General features: G+C 51.2%; 1 long non-coding RNA gene across 1 annotated transcript; it reads left to right on the top strand.

Moving 5' to 3' along the window:
• The first annotated feature begins 284 nt into the window (after positions 1-284).
• LOC140617901 (uncharacterized) lies at positions 285-12,382 on the top strand. Its single transcript, XR_012018045.1, has 3 exons — positions 285-1,188; positions 3,359-3,587; positions 11,780-12,382. It is a non-coding gene; the product is annotated as an uncharacterized lncRNA (long non-coding RNA).
• Positions 12,383-12,976: the final 594 nt, after the last annotated feature.

Raw genomic sequence — 12,976 nt, 5'->3', positions numbered from 1 at the left:
GACTACAACAGATTGGAGGGGTCCAGTCGGTGGAATGGAAACTGCCTGGCACTCAAAAGGTCAAAGTTGGCAGTTATCTAAGCACGTTTTATTGATGAAGGAACAAGGAAACCTATGCCAGCCACCCTCCTGGAGGAGGTGCACATGGTGGTTAGGAGCATGACCTCTGGAGACATACTCCCTTGGCTCAAATCCTACCTCTATCATTTTTCTAACTACATTACCTTGGATGAGTGACCTAACCCTCTGTGTAGTAGAAGCCCCATATGCAAAAGGGGTACAACAATGGTACCTGTTTCATAGGACTGTTGTGAGGATCACAAGAGTTACCATGGCTGAGGTCCTTAGAACATCGCCGGGGGCACCATGGGTCCTGTATGAATGAGACTTGGTGTTCACAAGGGCAACTCCTTTAGCCAAATCTCAGCCTATGATTTGAAGAATCCCCGGGACATGTATTGACTCAGAGCTCTTTCAATACACGAGAGAAAGACATCAGCTCACACTTCTGTTCTCTGATCTGATCAAGCGAGTAGTTACGGACTAGAAGTCTGCAGTGTGGGCAAGTCAGGGCCAGAAGCACAGAACCTCACAATCAAGATGTGGAGGTGAGAGGTAAACGTGTGACTTGCTGACAGAAAGAGAGGAGTGAGTCATGCCCAGGATAGTGACCAGGACAGTGTCAAAGGGCAGCACGTGATTAACACCCAGATACTTCGACAAACAGTTAGAGGCATAGGATTTGAACAAAGCATCAGTGGACCACCTACTTAGAGAAGACCTCTAAGAACCAACTAGAACTTTCCGAGATTATAGTTGTGTCCAGAAGTCCGATGGGCTACAAAATCCGCATATATTCAGGCAGCCCAGCAAGTCAGTGACAACATTCCCATAAAGAGAAGGATATGGAAAACCTTGAAGTTTGTTGCAAAGGAAAAGAATTTAAGAGGAACTTGACCTACCAGATTTGGTGTTGATACAAGGATAATGACAAGGATTGATGGAACAAATGCACAAATTAATGTGCCCTCTGTATTAAGAATGGACAGTTAAACCCAAACCAGAAATAAGTCCAATTTTCCATAGCGATGACGATGACATAGGACGCTTAAATGTTACAAGTCTTGGGATCCATATGAATAAAACTATGAAAAGAATGAAACAATAAGATACATAGCACAAAAAAAGGTACATAGTGTATTCCTAGATAGAGTTAATATTGACTAGATATTTACTGCCTCTTTTTTCAATCTATAAACCATGAAGCTCCCCAAAGGTATCATGAGGAAAATGGTCTAAAGTGAATTTAGAAAATTAAGTCATAAAGGTTTGTTTGGTTGTTGTTGTTGTTTCTCTTTTTTTTTTTTTTTTTTTTTGAGAAAAGAAAGTATGGCATTAGCTCTCCCAGGTACTCTCACACATTGAATTGTGTAATAACTGAAGTGTGGGGCTGATTGGGAACAGAGCAGCAGAGCTTAATAGAAAGTTCAGGAAAAGCCCGACATCGATGTAAGATTTTGCAATGTGACAAAGTTTGCATTTCCATTATTTGGAGGAAGATTCTTCAATAAATGGATAGTCAGACCATTTTGAAAGTGCCTAATGATCTAGATAAAAATATTACATCCAACCCGTATCTCATTACATACATCAAAACACATTCCAGTTGCATGGGTGAATTAAATGTAGAAAACTTCAGTCTTGGAAGAAATAAATGAATGTTTACATAATATTGGGAGCATTTGTAAACAGGACAATAAATGTAGAAAGTAAGGAAAAGTTTATTGAATGTGGAACAAAAAATGAGAAATTTTCTTCTGAAACTCTCAAATTAATTTGTTTCTCAAGTCTATGAACTTAGGCCAAGATATCATTTCCTGACTTCATTCATTCATTCATTCATTCATTCACCGAGTGCCTACTGTATGGCAGATGATGCTGTGGCCGGTACCAGGGATACAGCAGTCCTTTAGAAAGGACAGACCCCCGGTCCTCCAGAGCTTGCACGTAGTGGGGCAGACAGACTATAAATAGGATAAATAAGTAACATATATAATATGTCAGATTGTGCTAGGATTTCTGAAGCACAATAAGGGAAACAAAGGAGTTATGTTTGGGGAAGAATAGTCTGCAATTTTAAGCAGAGTGCTCAGGAAGGCTTCTCTGCAAAGTAGATATTTGAGCACAAATTAGAGCTCTATGAGGAAACGGGGTGATTTCTGTGGATCAGAGCAAAAATCCTGAGCCAGACCTGTGCCTGATTGAGCTTGGGGACCCTCAAAGAAGCCGGTAAGTGTTGGGGGAAAGTTGCAAAAATGAAGACAGAGGAAATGTCAGCCCGGGGCTGGGGGCCGATCATGTGGGCTCTTGTCTCTCCGAGGGTCACAGAACAAAATGGTCCTGTAACCGGGGCTCCGAGGCAAGTCACACAATCCCAGGGCTGCTTTACGTGCTCCTGGAGCCCCGCTGGCTCTACCCTATCCATCTGCCTCCACCCTCTTGCTGGAAGCTTGAGTCAGCACCAGGAGTGGGGGGAGGGCTCAGCACCCCACGGGACCATGTGATTTATCCCCCAAACTAGATCCTCGCTGAGCATGAGTGGGGCACCATTAATGATGACTCTGGGCAAAGTGGGACTTGTCGCCTCCCTAACTGGATGCTGCATTTGCACAGCACCGTACATCAAACTGAGGAAATGGCATCATGTGCACAGAGAATGCAGACAGGTTGGTGATTCAAAGGGCTGGAGCCCCGGCTGGAACCCCCTGCTCTTTCTCTGGGCCTCAGTTTTGCTCATTTGTCAAATGTGTCAAGCAATAACCATCCCTGCCTTTCAGGGTCCTCTAGAGATGCAGTGAAGAACGCATGAAAAGCTCCTCGAATTGCCTGGTGTGTGTGTTACGCACTCTGCAAGGACTGGCTTTGGTGGCCTGGGTCCCGGTGGGTCTGGAGGGTCTGAAACTGAAGTGTGGGCTGGGCTATGCTTAGAGGACTCGGTGTCCTCAATTTTTCCACCTTCCGCCAAGGAAGGCTGGTGGCCCCTTTCCTCCAAAGTCAGCGACATCAGGCTGAGTCCTCCTCAAGCTGCCGTGCCTCTGGCTCTCCCTCCCCTGCCCCCCTGCAACCACTGGCAGGGACCCTTCTGATGACACTGGGCCCACCCAGATAACCCAGGGCCGGCTCCCCCTTTGAAGGTCAGCTGATTAGCAACTTAATTCCATCAGCGATTGAATTTCCCTCTGCCGTGTGACCCAGCATCTCCAGTCTCCAAGGATGAGGACGCAGACATCTGGCGGGAAACCCATTATCTCCCTACCACGGGGTAACTGAAACCAAATCCCCTCCTCCCATTCCGCAGCGGGGAGCACTGAGGTTCCTAGAAGAGGAAGTATACTGTCCAGGGCACTACCCCTGCTCGGTGCAGTGAGCAGACTCCTTCCAGAAGTCCCCACTCCCAGGCAGAGAAGATCCTGCGTGACACCGTCTGCAGCCGGGGTATCGGGAGAGACTGCCACATGCCTGGGTGGCAGCACCTGCTTCATCTCCTGAGCGGCTCAGCCTGGCTTCTTTCCTCTTGGTAGGAGGAGGTAAGAGCAAACCCAGGGACAGTCCGTGACTTTCTCTGCTGCTGGAAGTCACGTCAAGTTCAACAGTAATAATCGCAGAGGCACCCTTCCCAAATCGCAGATTCATTACAGAAAATATTTCAAAATAAATGTCTAGTTCCCGCCCCTCGAATAGAAAATCGATACTGCCGTGGTGCTCAGGGCAGATGGCCGAGACAGGAGCCGGTTTCGTGGGACTCCCCCATCTCAAAGGTCACTCGGGAGCCTTCATCATGAGGACACCCCCCCACACACACACCCGGGCTGGGGAGGGATGAGGAGGTGCATAATTTATACACATAATTATCCTCACGGAGCGAACAGATGGGAGACTTTCTCCAGGGGACACAGTGTACAACGTCCCATTTCTCACTGGGGCAGCAGGGACAGTTCCAATTAACCAACTTCCCGTGAACCGGCCGCCAGCAGGACTCGGGGGAGGGGAGGAGCAGGAGAAAAATGTGCAGCATTTGCTCTGGCATCTGGCGGAGCTCGGGGTCCCCGCTTGAGAGCTGAATGCTCTCCCTGGTTAGAAGCCCTGAGCTCGGGTCCCCGCACTTGGGGGCTGCCCACAGGGTCCCTCCTCCCCTCAGCCAGGAGGCCGGTGCAGATGGGAGTGCCCTGCCCCTGCCCCTGCGTGGGAGCTCAGGAGCCCCAGAGGCTCTGCTCCTGACCTGAGGGATGTGGGGTGTACCCGGAGGGGCGGCAGACAGGTGGACACGAGTGCCCTGGGACTCGGGGAGCGGGAGACAGGTGCACCTGCGCGGGATGCACCCCAGGTTCCCAGGCCTGCCGAGGGCCACACCTAGCTGTGACCTTGGGCCCCTCATGACACCCTCTGAGCCTCGGTTCCCCTGACCGACAAAGACGTGAGGTCAACATGGCCTGAGAGAGCTTGGAGGAATGGCCGAGAAGACACACGTCGGGTATTTCATGATATCCTTTTTCCTCTTCTTTTTCACCTTATTATCTCAGAAGTGGGGCGCAGCCCACTGACATGGGGTAAGTGGGGTGCATTTACGGTGGGGCTGCAGGCTGAGCTGTGAAGGAGAGTGTGGCGGATGCTGCTAGGTGCCTTCTAAGTGTCCACTTGTCCCCCCCAGCCATCGGGCCGGACTCTGTTCAAGCAGCGCCGCCCCAGCTGAGACACCTCCTCTCCCAGACCCCCTTGCAGCAATGGGGCCACATGACCCCCTCTGGCCAAGGAAACATAAACAGATTCTGCATTCTCAGGAATGGCCTGCGGCTTCCGTGCCAGAGGAGCCCCCCAGCTCCTCTTCCCTCCCTCCCGCCTGGAGGGGAAGCCGCCCCTTTAGGATCGGAGGCTGATGAGCCCGTGGCTGACTGAGGATGCAGAGCCGGGAGACGGAAGAGCCGGGCCCCCGAATGCGAGTGATTGATCCACACTGGCTCCGCACTGCCTGCCTCTGGGCTGCTGGTGATGTGAGCAAAACAAACCCATCTTCATTTAAGTCACCCTTAGTCGGCTTCCTGTTACTTGCAACTGAAAAGAGTCCTAAATGATACTGATGGTTTGTCACAGTGGTGCTGAGGAATGGGACAGGCATTCGTGCAGGAGGAACGGCAGGAGCAAGTGGAGGAGAGCAGAGGCACACAGAGACGGCGCGGAGACCAGGGCTGCTGCTTCTCCACCGTCCAGCCAACTCCGGATGACCAGTCATGGCAGCCTGAGGGGAAGCCTTCCGGAAGATTCCAGCGAAGGATTCCAGAGTTCTAAGAAAACACCGAGAATGGGCAACCTCTCCTGTCTCCTGTCTTTCAGACATTCTTCACATCTGGAACTGCGGGCAGCCAGCTCGTTGTCAGGAGGGGACTTGGCCTGAGGACAAAGCTCATGTCCCAGAGATCCCAGAACAGAAAGCGGGAGAGACCCAGATTCCTTAACGCTATCCCTGAGCCACTGTATTACGCCCAATGCAGCTGCCTCAACTCCTGGGTAAATAATAATCACTGAAGTCATCCTTGTTGAAAATGAGTGGAGTCGGGTCAGCCAAAATCATCCAAATGGATGCTTTGTATTTGAGGAAAAAAAAAAAAAAAAAGATGCATTGATCATCATCAGCTAACTAGGCTGATAGCATCTGGTTGTTTTAAGTTACTGCGTACAGGGCTTTCTTTAGTATTCCAGAGTAGATCATAGCACTCGCTTCAGGGCAAGACTTTGCCAGTCTTTGATTAAGTCTGTGTCGCTTGTCAGGCTCACAGCTTGATGGTAAGAACGTGGACCGTGGGCCAGACTGCCGAACTAGGATTCCTGTTTCTGCCAACTTCTTGCTTTATGACCTTGAATGAGTGGTTTAAACGCCCCTAAAACCTTGCTTACTTTAAAACCAGAGATAATACTAGCACCTCCCTTGTGAGGTGGTTGTAAGGATTAAATAACATAATACACGGAAAGAACAATCTGTGGCGCATGGTAAGTGCCACGGAAGAGTTAGCTGTGGTCGTACTGATACCGAGGCAAACAGCATTGCTGATTCCAAATGTTTTTCTGCTGTTATAGCAATAATATTCCCATATTACAGATAAGGAAATTGAGGTTCAGAGAACTAAACGTGTTTGCCAGGGGTTCGAACAAATGCTAAGTGGAGAAGCTGGGATTTGAGCCCAGGCAGTGGGGCTCCGGGGCCTGATCTCCTAACCACTGTTCCACTCCAGATCCTTTGCGTGGTGGTCAGATTGAATAAAGCAGACAGCTAACCAGGATGGCCGTGACGCAGGCTGGAATCGTATGGTCAAGCACCAGCAACAACGGCATGTTCCTTCGTTGCCAAGCTTGTCACGGCTTTCCAGCTCCTGTCATTTCAAAGCACCGTTATAATTTCTCTTTTGCATTTTGGAGCCACTGAAAGGGTCAGCAGGCTCACAGATATAGAGGGAATCTAGCCAAGTCCCCACCATCTGGCACCACCCAGGAGACAGCATATGCTGTGGCGCTCTGCATGCAGCATCCCTCCAAATGCCTCCAAATGAGATCCTAAATGCCCCCCAGCCAAGCGCAGGTGGTCCCTGAGGCCCCGCTGAGAAGTGCCAGTCCCCTACAGCTGATCGGTTCCCCCATGCCCTCGGTCTTCTGGGGCTTTCCTGAGCCAACAGCCCAAAGGGGACCGCTTGGAAGAAAACACTCTTTTTCTTTTTCAGGCTGAAACAGTGCCCTTCGGGCAGGAGGTATGGAAAAATAACTGACATGAGACCAGACTTGCAAGCACGGGGCACGAACATGGCACCTACCACGTCCAGGCACTGTACACGGTGCCAAGAACACAAAGATAAATAAACCCTGGTTCATGCCCTTAAGATGCTCACGGTGTAGAGAGCAAGACAGACAGCAAACAACTAATGAGAGCTCTTTACTGAGCACTCGCCACGTGCCAGACACTGTTTCAAGCATTAATCTGTTTGGTCTCCACATCTACTCAATGAAGTGTGTCCTTTTAGCATTGTTATTTCCCCTGGGAAACTGAGGCATACACAGGGAAGTCAGGCCACTGGCTCAAGGTCACACGGCTGGCTAATCGGTAGCTAGAGCCAAGTCTGCACCCGGGGCCTCTGTCTCCAGATTCTGCTCCCTCTAGGATTCAAAGGAGGTGTGGGATGTGCTCCAGGTAAGGACTGGATGAGGGCATCCTGGGGCCCCGACTGGGAAGCAGTGAATTCTCCCCATTGGGGAGGGGAAGAGGAGTCACGAGAAGTAGGCAGACACAGACTTTGCCAGATGGTGATGATGAAGATAATAGTAGCTAACACTTACCGTGCGCTTACTCAGCCGAGTTTACCCAGTGATTCCACACAACACACCAATGATGGTAAGAGGGTCACCATCATCAGGCGAGGTTATAGAGGGGACAGCCAAGGCACAGAGAGTTTGGATGACTTGCCCGATCTCAGGTGAATGGGGAGAGGCAGGGCCAGGACTTGAACCCAGGGAATCTGGCCTCAGAGCCTGTGATCTCACCACTAGACCAAAGGGACAGGGACATAGTCCAGGGACAGGAAGGTTCTCCAGGCAAAGGAGGGAACGTGAGATGGTGCCTGGCCTGGGTAGGGCATGAGTCACAGTGCCCAGCATGGTGAGGGGGTGGACTGCAGGTGGAGGGACATTAGGGGGGGAGAGGATGCTGAGAAGGCCTTGGATTCAGCCTAAAAGGAGACGGGAACTCGGCTGAACATGGCTGAGGGATGTCAACTGCTTCTCCACATCAGGATCACGTCTGGTGTTCAGTGGGGATCCGAGTTCCAGTTGTGGCTCTGGTAAACATGTGACTATATGACTGAGACTCAGCTTGCTATTCTGCAAAGTGGGTGTGCATCACAGCTTATAGGAAGATGAAAACTCCAGTGCACAGAATGGGGTAAGGGGATGAGAAGCCAGGAGTCCAGGCTTGGGGTACCCTTGGAGTACAAAATGTGAGCTGGGGCGCCAGGCGTGAAGCTGCAGAGGGACCTGCAGGGCGAGGTGGGTGGGGAAGCAATGGGTGCCATTTAGGTGGGAGAATGATGGGGTTTGTAGCAGGCAAGCTTCTTAGCCACAACCGACAAACTCCACTCTGACTGGTTTATTAGAAACTGAAGTCACTTAAAAGAGAGCATGCAGCACAGAGAATTTTCCAAAGAATCAGAAAGCCAAGAGCAGGAAATACACAACCGGAAGCTGCACCTGACCTCGGGGCGCTGGAAACCAGAAAGTGCACTGCGCTCCCCTCAAAGGACCGGAGGCCTCCACAGTCATGTTGAGCAAAAACTCAATTCTCCCTGCTTCTTCCCTTCCTGAGTGTAGTCTCAAATGAGAGGATCTGACTGGAGAAACTCAAGTCACATGACAGCCCCTGCAGGAAGGGAGGCTGGGAGGATGCCGTTGGAGAGGTGGGAACTGCGTCAGGGGAAACTCTCCACACGCAGGTTGGGCAGCCTCAAAAATTCTCCAGTATAACCTTCCATGGTCCAATTTGCCTTGCTGTAGGATCTCTCCAGCAGGATCCTGGAGCTGGGATTTTAGGACAAGACTGGAGACCAAGAAGACCAATGGGAATCAGCAAGAGGCAACAGAGACCTGAACCTGGGCCATGGTAGCCGAAAGGCTGAGAAGGGGGCGGTCCTACAAAATATTTAGGAATTAGAATCAGCAGGACTTGAAAATGAGGAGTTAAAACCATCAGAGGCCCACAAATGGAACGCAAGGGATCGCCAACCCTTGAGAGCATTGCAAGAACACCTCTGCAGGGACGGATGCAAAGTGTCAGGGTGGCTGACTTTCAGGCAAAGAAGATGGGGTGAGTGGAAAACAGGGTGCGGGGAAGGGCATCAATGGTTTTATTCACCATGCACCGGTCTTCTTTGAACTCTCTGCAACAGGGATGTGCTCCTCAGCCCTCATTCTTTTATTCTTCTTCTGCTCAGATAGTGCCCTTCCAGGAAATACTAGCCACAGAGGCTCGGCAGGGATGGGCCCCAAGATCCTTGGGGGAGATGAGATCTGTGGTTCGTTCACTTTTTTTTTTTTTTAAGATATTGTATTTATTTATTCACGAGAGACACACAGAGAGAGAGGCAGAGACACAGGCAGAGGGAGAAGCAGGCTCCATGCAGGGAGCCCGACATGGGACTCGATCCCGGGACTCCAGGATCACGCCCTGAACCGAAGGCCGACGCTCAACCACTGAGCCACCCAGGTGCCCCTGTGGTTCATTCAACTTTTAATTCCACCTAAAAGGAGGGCTGGCTCACCCCGGGCACTCAGTGGCCATTCATCAGGGAATGAGCCATGTGTCCTGGAGCTAGGACTTCGAGGCCACTTCCATTGGAGAAAAAAGGAACAAGAGAAAAGTTCTGTATTCCCAGCCCCGCTTTTAGGCAAGGGTGTTCATGAAAGAACAAGCAACGTTTTCTGATTCATCAGTGATGCCAGTCAACCGGCCTACGGGTTGGGGGTGAGGTAGCGCCAGAGCCAGGCCCTTTCCTCACTGGCCCTGACCACATTTTCAATCCACCAAAAGATTTAAGGTTTGGCAGCAAAATGGGAGAAGCGTCCAGTGTCCGGCTCCGTTGTTTGGCGGCGATGGGACGCAGGGCAAGTTTACTTCACAGCTGGGTCCCAGCTCCATGCTTTGTAAAACAAGGAGGGCGGTCACCAAGCCAGTGTCTGGGCTGGGGGGTCACGTGAGGTGACGCACACGCGCACTCAGCAGACAGCCTAACATGGTAAGCACGCTACGCTAACACTCACCATTGCAAGCTTTTTCTTACGAACTCCTGCCAAGCTGGTCATGCCTCTTGGGTTTTGTGCCTGCTGTCCCTTCACCTTTCCTTGTAGCCCTTCCGTGCGTGTAGCTCCTTCTCAGCACATAGGTTTCAGCTCCAATGTCACCTCCTCCGACCACGGAGACTAAAGCGGCCCCTCCCACCAGAGTGCCCGTCTGAGTCTTTCCGGGGACTTACCGCTCTCAGAAAATAGCATCTTTACTTTTATCACCTGTTTATCATCTGTCTTCCCACACTAGGAATGTCACAGCACGAGGGGAGGGGCTGGGATGGGTTGTCCCACGGCCTGATCTCTGAGCTGGGGACAGTGCCGGGCCCAGAGAGGGCAAATCATTTGCACCTGGTGAAGGATGGGCAGAGCTTAGACTCGATTCTTTCCTGCCCTGTGTCCCCGGGGTCTGGTCTTCACGTCATTCTCCTAAAGGGCATTGGCATGGTTGAGGGAAATTCTCTGGATTCTTCTCTGCCCACCCCTGTTTTAGCTGCTGTAGATGTGTGGCTGCAGAGACCCAGGACAAGATTGGCCTAAACACAGTAGAAGGTGATTTCTCTCTCTCATGCATGTAGCAGGGAAGCTCCTCGCTGAAACGTAGTCAGGGGCCAGGCTCCTCGGTCCCCTGGTTCCCCCATCCATAGGGCACCTACCTTACCCCATGGCCTATGATGGGCCCCCGTCACACCTGGACACCACCCGAGGAAGGGACATGATGAAGGACCCCAGAAGGAAGTTGTGTTCACCACTTCTGCTCAGTCTGGTTGGCCAGAGGCTGGTCACAAGGACACAAAGACAACAGGGAGGCTGGGAAAGGCAGTCCTCACTCTGCACAGCCAGGAGGCCAGTGAGAAGTAGGGAGCACTGTCACTGTGGGACAGAAGAGGATCACAGAGGATGGCCAGTCTCCAACCCACTTCCCCCCTACCCTTCTGGGGGACGACTGTCAAATCAATGCCCTTGTGAGAAGTGAGAAGAGAGAATGGGCCGAGGAGGGGTGGCCAGGGGTCTTCCCCACATGAGAGGAGTGCGGGGGGTGGGGACGGGCAGGTTCAAGCCTCCCCTTCTTACCTCTCCCTGCCTGCTCTTACTGTCCCCTCCAGCCCCACTTGGGGGTAGATCCGAGTTTCTCCTGCCGCCGGGGTCAGAGTAGAGCTGACCTCCCCTCTCCCAAGGCTGGCAAAGGCCCTTGTATGTCTCAGCCCAGGCACTCGGGCCCTGCTTCTCCATCCCAATGCCACTCAGTGCCACTAGGTCACACCACCTGGCACGGACCCTCAGAAGCTCTCCACTGCCAGTGCTGGGCGGCTCTGCCAAATGCCAGCCTCTTGGCCAGAGAGAGGACAGTGCAGCCCTTTGGGCTTCTTGGGGCAGAGTGGGCTGCTTGTCAGGGCGGGTGTGGGCATGCAACCAAATCACAGCGTGCCTGGGGACAGCTTCTTGGGGCAGTGCCAGGTTGCAGAGGGATGTGTTCACGGGAGCCCTGCCCCTCATTCCTCAGATACTACAGAGAATGTGTTTCTACTGTCCGCTGGCAACTGCCTTATTCTTCTATCTGAGCTCAGGCATCTGTTCCAACAGGTCCGAGAAGGAAGGAGCCCATGGAAAAGCCTCGATGTCTTTCCCTGCCCTGCACACATCCCCCATTTGTGGAAATGGCGATTGGCTTCTCCTCTGGAGAACCACCCACCCATCCCCCATTCTCAGTCCCCGTAGTTGGGATTGGGCTGACCCCATCCCTACCTCCACAAGTGAGCGTGAGACCAGGGCAGGCCCACCCAGAGATTTCCATTCTCCTGGACACGCTTTGAATCAAAGACAGTCACAATGACCAGGTCAGGCTAACAAGAGGGTGGGCTGAGAGGTTTGCTAGAAGCCTTCGAGCTCCCTCTTGTTTTTCTAGAGTGCCTGACCTGTAAGATGTAACCTGAGCTCATGGCAGCCATCTCGGCCATTAGGAGAGAAAAGCCTTCCTACTAACTGAGCCAGAAGAGATGAAAGAAAGGCGGAGAGATGGAATGCACAAGGCAGACGCCCCGGTCCAGCTGTACCTGAACTCCACTTATCCCTCGATGCTTTCATCACGAGATCCAATGGATTCTTTGTTGTAAGACAACAAAGACTACATACTAAGGTAGAATTTCAAGATACTACTTAGAAATAGTATCTTGTCACCTGAAACTGAAAGCTTTCTACTATGGCTTTACTTCCTGGGTCCGTAGAGTAGCACACAGGGCGTGGGGAGACGCTGTGAGGACATCCACTGGCCCTGGGCTCCACCCGGCTGGTCACCTGCCCTTTAACAGCCCATCTGCCCTGCACTGCCCAGCCTCCTTTCCTCAGCCTCTGCCCAGCTACTTCCAACCTGTTTCTCACTCCCTCTCCTCCCCTTTGTCCATCTGAGCCTGAGACCCCTTCATAGCCCCCAAGACAACTCCACAGCTCCCGAAGATGAGTATTGTGATATGCGGCAGAACGCCAACTTCTTAAAGCTTTTTTTCTCTCTCTTAAGCCAAAACATATTAAAATTTTAATTAAATTTTATATTGCAGTAAAGTATACATTATGTAAAGTTTGCTATTGAACTATGTCTAAGTGGCATTAAATGCATTCACGTTGTTATGCAACCATCACCACCGCCCACCTCCAGAATTCTCTTCATCTTGCAAAGTGGAGACTCTATCCCATTAAACAACAACTCCCCATTCTCCCTTCCCAGACCCCGGGGCAACCACCCATTCATCTTCTCTCTGTATGAATTTGACTGCTCTAGGTACCTCATAGTATTTATCCTTTTGTGACTGGCTTATTTCATTTAGCATCACATCCTCAAGGTTCCTCCATGCTGTAGCCTGGGTCAGAATCCCTCCCCACTGCTTTTTAGGACAGAATAATATTCCATTCTACGGATAGACCACATTTTGTTTATTCATTCACCTGCTGATTGCCACTTGTTACTTCCACCTTTTGGCCATTGTGAATAAAGCTGCTATGATCCTGTGCATACAAATACCTGTTCTTGTCCCTATTTTCAATTCTTTGGGGATATATACCCAGAAATGGGATAATTGGGTCACATAACAATCTGTTTTTTTTTTTT

Source organism: Canis lupus, chromosome 26 (genome assembly GCF_048164855.1).
Source record: "Canis lupus baileyi chromosome 26, mCanLup2.hap1, whole genome shotgun sequence".
NCBI lineage: Eukaryota > Metazoa > Chordata > Mammalia > Carnivora > Canidae > Canis > Canis lupus.
This window is presented reverse-complemented; position numbering and strand designations above follow the sequence as displayed.